Genomic DNA, 10,467 nt, shown 5'->3' with positions numbered 1-10,467 from the left:
CTGGTTATCAGATATGATCCAGACTCTGAGATGTTTCCTGACTCTTGATTGCCTTGTCATTGTGCTGGATATCGGTAGCAGGCAGGGAAGGGGCTTCTTGTGTCTCTGAGATGGTAAGCTGTGACTTGTGCTCTGTGCAGGTGGGTAGATGGGAGCTTTCCCTTTACAGATATCCGTGATTTCCAGTGAATAGTATCTCCACAGCCTTGTTTTAGGTAGGTCTGGCTTATTTTTTCAAGGGAGCAAAAAAGGCTTTCCTGCTGGGAGAGTGATAACACTGCTGCACTATCTGATGTCCCAAAGTCAGTGAGTGTACTTCATAGTGAGTGAAGGACCCCTGGTGGCTTGGAGGTGTGCTGCTTTCTGCCCCTTCTGCCGCTCCTCTGAAGAGCCGATGGAAGAAACGCCTTTGAGAAGAGTGTTTGGACCTGCTGCAGTGCAGTAATGGATTGCTGAGAAGCAGCGGTACCAGGGAGAGTGAATGCAATTTTCTCCTGCGTGATTTGGCTGAAGATCAGCAATGTGCTTCTGTGAATAGGAACATCGTTGATTAAAATGGCATGACTGTTGGTGCCATATTAACATATTACAGTTGTGTCTTGCAGTTTTGGTAACTCAGATCTATCTTTTCCTGTTAACTTAAAGTTTAAACTCTGAGAAGACTGTAGAAATTTAAAAATCTCCCCCTGTAACCTTTGTAGACCCTGAGCTGTGAGCCAGACTTGATAGATAAGCAGAGCAAATGCATATTTGCTTTTCATTCATGCTTTTTTTTTATCCAGCTGGAAGAGCTCAATACAGCTTTAAATGCTGTCGCATCTCATTTGTAGTTGAATATAAGTTGATGGTGATAGATTAGGTGTCAGGTAGCTTGTGAGGACAACTACCTGGCAATGACATATTATTAACAGTAGCTTAAATGATTGCACTTGTTCTGGAACAGAAGGTGGAGTTCTTTCTATTTTTAACTTGCATTTCTGAGCTATCTGATTGGAACTTAGTACTGGGAGGCTGTAAAATAAATACAAGTTTTCTTTATCATGAGGGTATGATGGTTGTGGGGTATTTTTAGATGATACAGTCAAATCAGAGGAGTTGAAAGCTCACCTCTCACCTAGTTGTTTATGTTTTAAAATATTTTTTTAGTATTTTAAAAATTTCTTTTGGAAAGGCTGAAGATTAAAATAGCTCTGTACATACTATGCACCCATTTTCTGTGGCTAGTGGTACTGACATCAATATTTAGGCCATTTTCTAGACTGTTTCCTTCAAGCAAGACTGGCTGAAATTACTTTAAAACATTTTTTTCCCCAGCACTCCAGAGGGAGCACCATGGCATTTGGGGACACGCTGGCCCCTGGTCCTGAGGATGGCATGTGCTCATGTGTTTATCTGGGGTGTTCCTGCAAATCCTGGGACAGGGCTGCAGCCAGGGCCACAGGCTGTGAGCCGTGTTGGCTGAAGATTTCCTGGGACCACAGCACCCATGAGATCAGGAGCAGAGGTACAGGGAGGAGAAGCACTTAGCAGTATTTAGCAGGGGCTCTCACCAAACCAGGTTGGGCCCTGGCTTCCCCAGTAACTTGAGGGGGATCTGCTTCCTTGGATGTCTCTGGTGTTTGTCTCATCAGGGGATTGTCAGCAGGCCCCACCTGGAGCAGGTTATGGGAAATAAGAGCTCGTAATGATCAAACTACTGCAGGATGCTGTGAGACTTTTACAGTATTGCTCATGCTGCAAGAATCCACAGGTCAGGGAGGAAAATGGCAACTTAAGTTAGTAACTGAGAAAGGGAATTACTGTCATTTAGTGCCTGACTGTCCCGTTAAAGGCTGAATGTGAGAATATTTGTTCACTGTTTGTTGGGGGTTTTTTTTCCCCTCTTTTTCTTTTGTTTTGCTTTTCTTCGTTTTTTTTTTATTTTTTAGAGTAGTTTAGGAGAACTGACTATGGGAGGCTGAGAAAACCTGGTGACTCAAGGGATCTTTTTCCAGTTGTTTATGCTGTAAAGTTTTGGGGGTTTTTGTTTGCTTCCTCCCAACCCCACCCCACACCTCTGGGAGCCATTATGTTTTATGAGGATTATTGCTTTGGAAAACAGCAGGTGGTCCTGTGGCACTTGCTGCCAGCCAGCCCTGCAAGAGCTGGGGAGCCTGGCTGGGAGGAGGCCAAGGTAGGGTGTGGAGAGGTACTGTGGAAATCCAGATGGGCAGTTCGGGTACATGGGAGGGATCAGGGGTGCAGTTTAAAGGATCCTCAGAGGGATGAACTTGACTGATGACTCTTCCCTCCCACCCCACTACTGTGAAGGACATCTGTACTCGGGGCTTGTAGCAAGTGACAGTCATTGTCTTGTGTATGCTGACCCCTTTTACACACACCCCTGCACAATTAACTTTGCATAGTTTTGAACCCCATCCCTGCCTTCAGGGGAACCCCAAATAGTATTGTGGGTTTGGGTTATTTTTCTTCCCTGTATGTGTGGGGCCAACTGTGGCAGCATGATGTCCTTCCAGTGTCTCTTGGCAGGGAGAGCTGGACTTGTCCGCTGTTGGCTGGCCATTCCTCTGCTGCCAAATGACTCCCTAGAGCTGCAACAAGAAATGTGGTGTCATGCTAGGGAGAAATGGTACAGCTACAGCTGCCTGTCTCCCTCCTAGAAGCAAAAGAAGAGAATGAGAAAAGTGAGGGATAACTATGGTCTGGTTTGCAGTTTTGTCAGGGGCTTTAAATTACCTGGTATAAAAGTTATGATGAGGTAATGTTAATTGTACCTGACAATGGTGTCTTTTAAAATCACAATAGAAGGGTTTTTTCTTCAGAATTTCTCAGGAAGTTTTTTTTGATGTTAGGCGCTCAAGTGCAGAATGAACTGAACACTGCTGCAGTGTCCTGATGATGGGACTTGTCCAAGCACTCAGCTTTAGAAGTAGTCTGTGGAAAGATGGCCATGTCCTGGGCACCAGATTTAAAAAAAACCAAGACCCTGAGATTTCAGGGGCAAGTCCTTCCTCCCCAGGGCAATAATTCTACATAGCACTTGGAGTCGTGCTCAAGATGTTGAATCTCTTTCTTTTTAAGTTTTCAAGATGGAAGAAATGTTTGAAAATAAACACAGAAGAACATCTGGTTTGCAGGACACTTGTTATGGGTAAAAAGTTATCAAAAGTAGCTTGGTGATGCCTTTTTATTTTGCTGTTGCTGTTTGTCAGAGGAACCAATTTGTAGGATTTTCTTAAAAATGCTTTCATGTACAAAACTTAGGTCTTATAAATCAAAATTCAAATGGGACAATATTAAAGATGGAAATTTTTATTTACTGGCATAACAAGTTTGGAACAATGTCATCCAATTTAGGGATTGGCAGAGAAGAGTGAAGTATCACTGGAATAAGGGTGCTATTTATTTCCAGTAAACATTTTGTTAGAACAATGTTCATTTTAATCTTACTTTTCTTACTGTAGTTTTGTACAGACATTCATCTGCTTCTTGCAAGTGTTTAATATTCACATACTGGAAGAATAATTTACGTAGGTAATAGATGCAGAGTGTAACCCTTAAATCTTGTTCTTAATGATACAAAGTATTGGATGGCAACAATTGCAAATATATGCCTGGCTTTGCAGGATGCCAACTCATTGGCTTGGGACAGAGAGCTCACCTTAGGTGACAGTAAACATTTTATATTTAAATATTCATTCCTGAGCCAGATGAACAAAAAGAGCTGTGGCATTTAATTTTATTTCTTTTTGTTTTATGGAGAGGCCGTATGCAGACTGACGGCAGTCCTGGAGAGAGACCCAGCCTTGCTGGAGTGGGATCCACATGCAGATTTTAATCAGGAGTGACAGCTCCAAAGCAGCACTGTGGGCAGTACCTTTGAGACCTGTACCCTTACTGCCGCTCACACTGGCTTGGAGGAGGAGGTGAGCAGGATGCCGAGCAGTAGCTGAATGATAATGTGTGAAATTTGTGGAAGAAGTGCAAGCATTTGTTTCTAAAAGTTATTTTTGCCTATGTTTTAATTAATTCCTGTCTTTTCTGCTTCTTCTGTTTGGTTCTGTTGTCAGAAGGATAAGCTGTGAAGTGGGTTGAATGAGAACGCTCTTCTGTGAGGAGGAAAATCTGGAAGTATGTACCCTATTTTGTAGTTAAATGGATTATACCTGTCAAAACGTGCTGTAGCTAGATGATGAGTAAGGCTGGGTCACAAACTGGAGAAACTGTGAGTGGTTTACGAAATGTGGAGGGTTTTTTGTTGGTTTGTGGTGTGGCGGTTTAAGTGCTTCTGGAGAGCTGGATAGCTCCAAGAGTAATGTCAGGTTTTTTTGGGGTCGAAAAGAAACACTGAGTTGCTGCAGAAGGGGTGCCTGGGGTTTGCTGTGTCTGAAACAGCTTGTGTGTGCCCTGTGAGGTGTAGTGTTGTAGGCAGTGGAGTGGGGAAACCCCCAGACGTGCAGTGTTGTGCATTTATTTCTCTAATTGGATTTTCGTGTGAGTGAAATTTGTTAATACTTTATCACAAACTTTACTGGCTTGCCGTAGAAATCTTCTCCAAAAGAGTTAACAGCCATTTATAAATGAGATCTTCCAGACCAGAAACATCCTGACCAGTTGAGATGACCTAGGAAGTGGTCATAGCCTCATCTGGAGTTACCACTGCAATCACAATAATTGGCTTATTATCAAATTCTCCAGCTCCCTGAATTGCTGACCTCACTCCTAAGCTTTCTGTAAGTGGAACTTTTGAGTCCCTGGTGTAAGAAAAGTCTCAACAGCTTTTAGTTATCTTTCAAGCAACTTCTATCAAAATTTCTGACTAAACTTCACAGCTTCCAGCTGCCTTCTTGGCACTAGCCTTAGGGAGCTGGGCCAGAACTAATGCCAGCCCCATCGGGTCTGCACCTGCCCTCGGGCTGTGATGGTTGCTGTGATGCTGATGGTGCTTCTGGTGCAGAAAAGGAGCCTCCTTACAAACCAAAAATAAGAGTCAGCTGGCATGCTCAGCTCCTGCTACTGTGAATAAGTTCAAGTTTTCTGAATGCTGGCCCTGAAGTGGCAGCCTTTCCACTGCCACAGGAACATGAAGGTCAATAGTAAAGACTAACAGAAGTGCATAATAAAGATTTCATCCTTGTGAAGCCCCCAAACACCAACCCATGTGAGGACTACCTCTAGCCTGAAGTTACTGAAGAAAGAAAATGTGTCAGTTGGCATTTAGAGGGTAACAATTTCTGATACGTATTGATTGCATGAGCTAAAACCAAGAAGTACTGAATGCTTATCTTGGAAGTACAGCAGAAAATTAAAGGGGATTTGGAGAATGTCTGTTGGAAGAAGAAAGTTCAGTTTTATCAATGCAATTTTCTGAAAAGAAATACACCCACACTCCATAATCCTTGATCTTTTATGCTCTTTTTCATTTCCACAAGTTGTGAAAACTGGAGAACAAAAACTAGTTTGTTATCCTTGTTTAGCCAAAAGGACTTCCTAGAGTAAAAAAAAGGTTAAGAAATGTCTATTGTGCAAGACTAGTAGGTCTTCTTGCAGACTAGGACAGGGTTTATAAGGCATAGCATAGGCCTGGCCATTTCACCCTTGCCGGGTTGAACAGAGGGCTGGGTTTTACCTGAACTCAAAGCTGAATTAGGAGAACTGGATTTGTCTCCACCAGGAAGCACAGTTTGTAGTTGTCTCAATAGATACAGGGTGAAATAGCGAATGGGGGATGGAAAGCACAAGCAGTGATTTGTGCTAATGTTATGTGGAAGGAAGAAGAAAAGCTGGAAGACAATCAGATAATAGAAATACCCAGTCATGATCTTCCTGTTAACAGTAGGGTAAACTGCAGCTCCTCAGACCAAACATAAATGTCAGAAGCCCATGGGAGAGATGAGATTGCCTAAAGGTTAGGTACAAAACCAAAGCTTCAGTGTGTTGCAATAAGTGGTCCTCACACGGAATGCTAAAACGTTTCCCTTCTGTCAGTTTAGTGCTAAACAGAAACTGTAAAACCAAGTGATAAAGTGAATCAGATGGAGCAATGTATGTTCGTCTGCTTATTGCTGACAACTGGCCCTGGTGAAGGCTGAAATGGTTTGATGGGTATCAGCAGGCTGCTGCATTCCTACAGTATTTGCTGTTAATGAGACTATTGGATTGTTGTGTGATGTATTAAAAAAGCTAATGCTGTATCTACAATACCAAGGTACCAGAGATGTGGATAGATAAGATCAGAGTGAAGGTATGAGGCTCGTATATGGAGATGTATATTTTCAGAGATTTTGTTACTCTGCTGCTTGCAGAGAAGAGAGATGATTTATTACAGAGTCCAAAAATGCCATTAGTATGCTACATTTGAAATGCATACCCTAATCTTATTTACCATTGTCCTGTGTGAGGAATTTTAATTATTCTCCAAGGTTTAAAGGAAAAATACAGCTGGAAAAAAAAAAGTATGATGCTACAGTAAACTGGCTTTCTCAGACATAAGCTTCAGCAGTAACAAAAGGGAGAATGTGTGAGCAGCATTCATTTTTTACTACAGTACCTTGTGGAAGTGGTATACAAGAACCATTAATATTTTATTACAGAGATCTGTAACTGTGTTTGCAGTTGACTGATCTGACTGTATGATAAGAGTTAACTTGACAAAAGGGCACTTCTCAAGTACAGTCCTGGCTTTTTTCTTTCTTTGTTTTCATGGCCAGTTGTTAAGGTCTATCCACCCAGCCACTCTGTTGTTATGAAGGGTTTTCCTTTTCACACCACGAGTTTCTATGTACACATTGCATGTGGTGAGGTGCCTGGAACAGAAGGAAACCTCCAGCCAGGCACAGGTGACCTTCTCCTCTGCTCCACCACTGGCACCCCTCTCAGAAGCGATGACATTTGATGCAGTACTCTTACTTACTCTTACTCTGGGAGAGCCTGGGGACAGAGATGCTCTGCTGGGCTCTGGGACACCCTTGGGCTCTGATCTGGTTCTGTGATCCTGCAGATCACAGGTGGGTTTCTGTGTTTGCATTTTTGTTTGTTTTTTATTCCAAATTTATATGATCTTAGGATAGATAAATAGGTAAATTTATCTGAGTAGCCGTGTTCAAGTCAGTGGGAAGCAAAAAGAACCCTCTTGGTGAGATTGGAGCTGATACGTGCTGGGAGCAGCCATGGCAGTGTAATTACAGAATTTTATTGTTAACTGAGTGCACCATATATGCTTTCTCATTTTTATTATGTTAAAAATTTTCAGTGTTTTGAGCAGTCTTCTATGTAGTCTGGTTGCAGAAATTTCCCCAAACAAGCCTTTCATAATTTTCACTGCTGCCTTCTTGAATCTCTGTATAGGAAGAATCACGTTACCACATGACTTTTTTTTTTTAGTGTTCAAATCCAAGCCCTTGGGATACACTTGATTTCCCTGACTCTCTATCTCTGCTTTTCCAAGAGTGAGAGTACTAGATGGCTCATTTGAAAAACAGCAGCTGACAAGTGTGCTTAGTTTCATGTTAAACTATCGTTCCTCATTTATTTGAGTCTGTCAAAGATGCATTTGATATGAAAGACCTAATTCTGGTACAATCCTGTCCTTGTAAGGTTTAGTCTTGTGCTGACACAGAGAGTTAGTCACATACATAAAAAGTTACTCTGATAATAACAGAAGAAAATTACTTTGAAAGAAGTGCCACATGTCCGTGCTTAGAAATACTTACTTGTATTAAATTGAGTCCAATTGTTGTAAGCTTCAAATGCCAAAAAAACCCTCCTTGATATCAGTAGCTAGATGAATTCCTTCTAACTGGTTCAGCTGAAGGGAGGGGAGGATCCTTGCATGAATGCAGGTGTCAGAAAGTCTCAGATTTGCCTTAAAATCCATTTCCTTTTCTGTAGGCTCACACAGGAGAGAAGAAGTAGATTGCTGAGAACAGACAGTAGCAACCCATGGTACCCACTGGGACTTGTAAAGCGATTTAGGCCCAAATGTACAAAGAATTTCAATGGCAGTGACACACAAATAGATGCATTTGGGCTACAGTAGCCTCATGCCTCATTTTTCCATCACTGCTATGAGGGAGGTGGTAGTTCCTTACCTGTATTTCCATCCTTTGTGGGTGTAGGGTGGTTACATGGGCTTACATGGGCTTAAAGCCATGGTGTGTGCAGTACTCTGATTTAATTTCTTTTTTTGCATGCTGCAGCGATATACTGTGAGAGTGAGTTACCAAAATAACCTGAAGCCCACCCACAAATCCAGATGAGAATGGATTGTTTTCATCAATTCTCTCTTTTTTTTTTTTTTCCCCATCCAACTAAGTCTGCTCCTCCACAGTTTAGTGAAGCAAGGATGTACCTTCCTCCCCTGGCATAATGCAGCATGGCTCAGGAATATAGAACCAATTTTTCTGTGTGACACTATGAAAACTCGATAGAACTACAAAAATAGATAGTATTTTTTTCCATGCAAGTATCTGTCATGCTCTTCTCTGGCTAAATATCTGGATAAATACACACAACTCACATAAATGACCATCAACATAAAGTGAAAATGAGAGTTGGTTCCTTTAGGCATGAGTTTATTAATTTTTAACTTGGTACTGGTGCATCAAATTGCATGCGATTTAAGGGTTGATAAGTTATTTGTATTTTTCCTTTAGACTGTAAATGGAACAGTTTTTAGACACTACTATGTCCTTTAAAAAACAATTCTTTCTGAATTTTGTGCCTTTGAAGCATGCCAGAAAATTTCTCCTCAAAACAGACACCTTGTAATTCTTGCTTACAGAAATGGAATGACATATGGGAAGCTATAATAACAACTACCAACACACGAGGTAGGACTTAATATTTTTCTAGTCTCTCCTCACCTACCAGTGATGTTATCAACCCTTCCCCTTGGGAGCACAAGTCTGTGTGACACCCATTCTTTTTTAGGGCTGCCATAGACAAAGATATTGTGTCACCTGATGGAGGGGCTTCAGAACTCCAAATCCCAGGACTGTCCAGGCATAGGTTTTGTTCTGTTACCTCCCTTTCTCGTCAGCCACGCTCAACCTGTGTTGTACTTGTGCACAAATTACATCTAGTTTGCAAAAATACTGGCTGCTACAGAATAGCCCTAGTTAGCAAGCAGAACCACCAGACCAGAGAGAACTGGAATTTTTCCCTGTCTTCTCTGTAGTGTTGATAAGTTATCGATTCCAATTCCAGCTGTATGAGGTGATTTTCTGTGGATGTTTTTCATGCATCAGTCTGAGCTCAGGTCCTGAGGCGAATAATTTCCTGCTTTGCTGTCCATCAGAGTCAGTAGCCATAAAGGTACAGTTTCTGGGGCAGCTGCTTGGAGGGACCACGGTGGTAGGCGTAGGGAGGGCTGTGCTGTATGCCCCAGGGTGTTTTCTTCCCTCTGCTCCTATGGTTACTGCTGCAGAGGCTGTTCCTACTGCTGCCTGCAAATGCCATCCAACCTTCTCTGCAGGATGCCTGCAAATAGTTTGGGTTTGAGTCTTTTTAAATGATCCTTTGGCTTGCCCAGTATGTAATTTCCTTTATTGGCAGGCTACCATATTCCCCTGTACTTCTCCTAGTGTGGTGACTTCTCAGTATTTGACCCAGAGCATGAATATTTATGCGTCTCTTGACATCTCCTGTTCAAATTCGATGAAGCCGAGCTTGCTGCTCATCATCAGAGCAGCACAGGAAGAGACTTGCCATAGAAAGCCCTTGTGGTATGGTGCAAAGCTGGCGGAGCCGAGTGTCCTTTCCTGTTTGCCAGTGCTGCTGGCATTGCAAAAGGGCAAGTGCCATTTGTGGTCCCACATGTAGTGTTGCCAGGTTAAAAGCCCTTTTGCCTTTTTGCAGTTGTGGAAAGACCTGGATTCAGAAGGTCTCCACACGTGGCAGCATGGGCATGTGAAGGCAGAACAGACCTTTCTGTATCCTCTGAAAGATGCAACAACAAAACATCCTAAGGAGCAGAGATGCACTTTTGTATCACCTGTTTGGAAAGCTCTTACCTGCAAAGGTCATAATGATAATGCCCACTCCACTGTGAGTCCTCTGTGGTGTATAGATAACATCTGGGAGGTATTGCTGCAATGACTATGAAAGTGCAGCTTAGTCCTTGGCCTCTCTGCTGAGCTGCTGAATTTTTAGTTCCACAGCAATAGTATAAATGGTGGGCTTGTGCCATTGACAGTGATTTCTTGTACCCTGGGTTCAATAAAAACCTCACACTTCTTTCACTGACATGGTTAATATTTTCTCAATCCATGTCAACATGCTTGTGTTCAGAATCTGACTCCTCTGAATTAGAAACTGGATGATTTCAGCAGCAAATTTGGCTAGGCAGCCATTCAGTTGACCTAAACCATTTTTAACATGGTGATTTAGAGGCAAGAGGCAACTTCTGTGTACTTTGCTGTGTCCTGAATCATCTGTGCTTGCTCTCCTCATAGTTGCACTGTGTCA

The sequence above is a fragment of the Coloeus monedula genome (genome assembly GCF_965178545.1).
Source record: "Coloeus monedula genome assembly, chromosome: 8".
Classification (NCBI taxonomy): Eukaryota; Metazoa; Chordata; class Aves; order Passeriformes; family Corvidae; genus Coloeus; species Coloeus monedula.
This window is presented reverse-complemented; position numbering follows the sequence as displayed.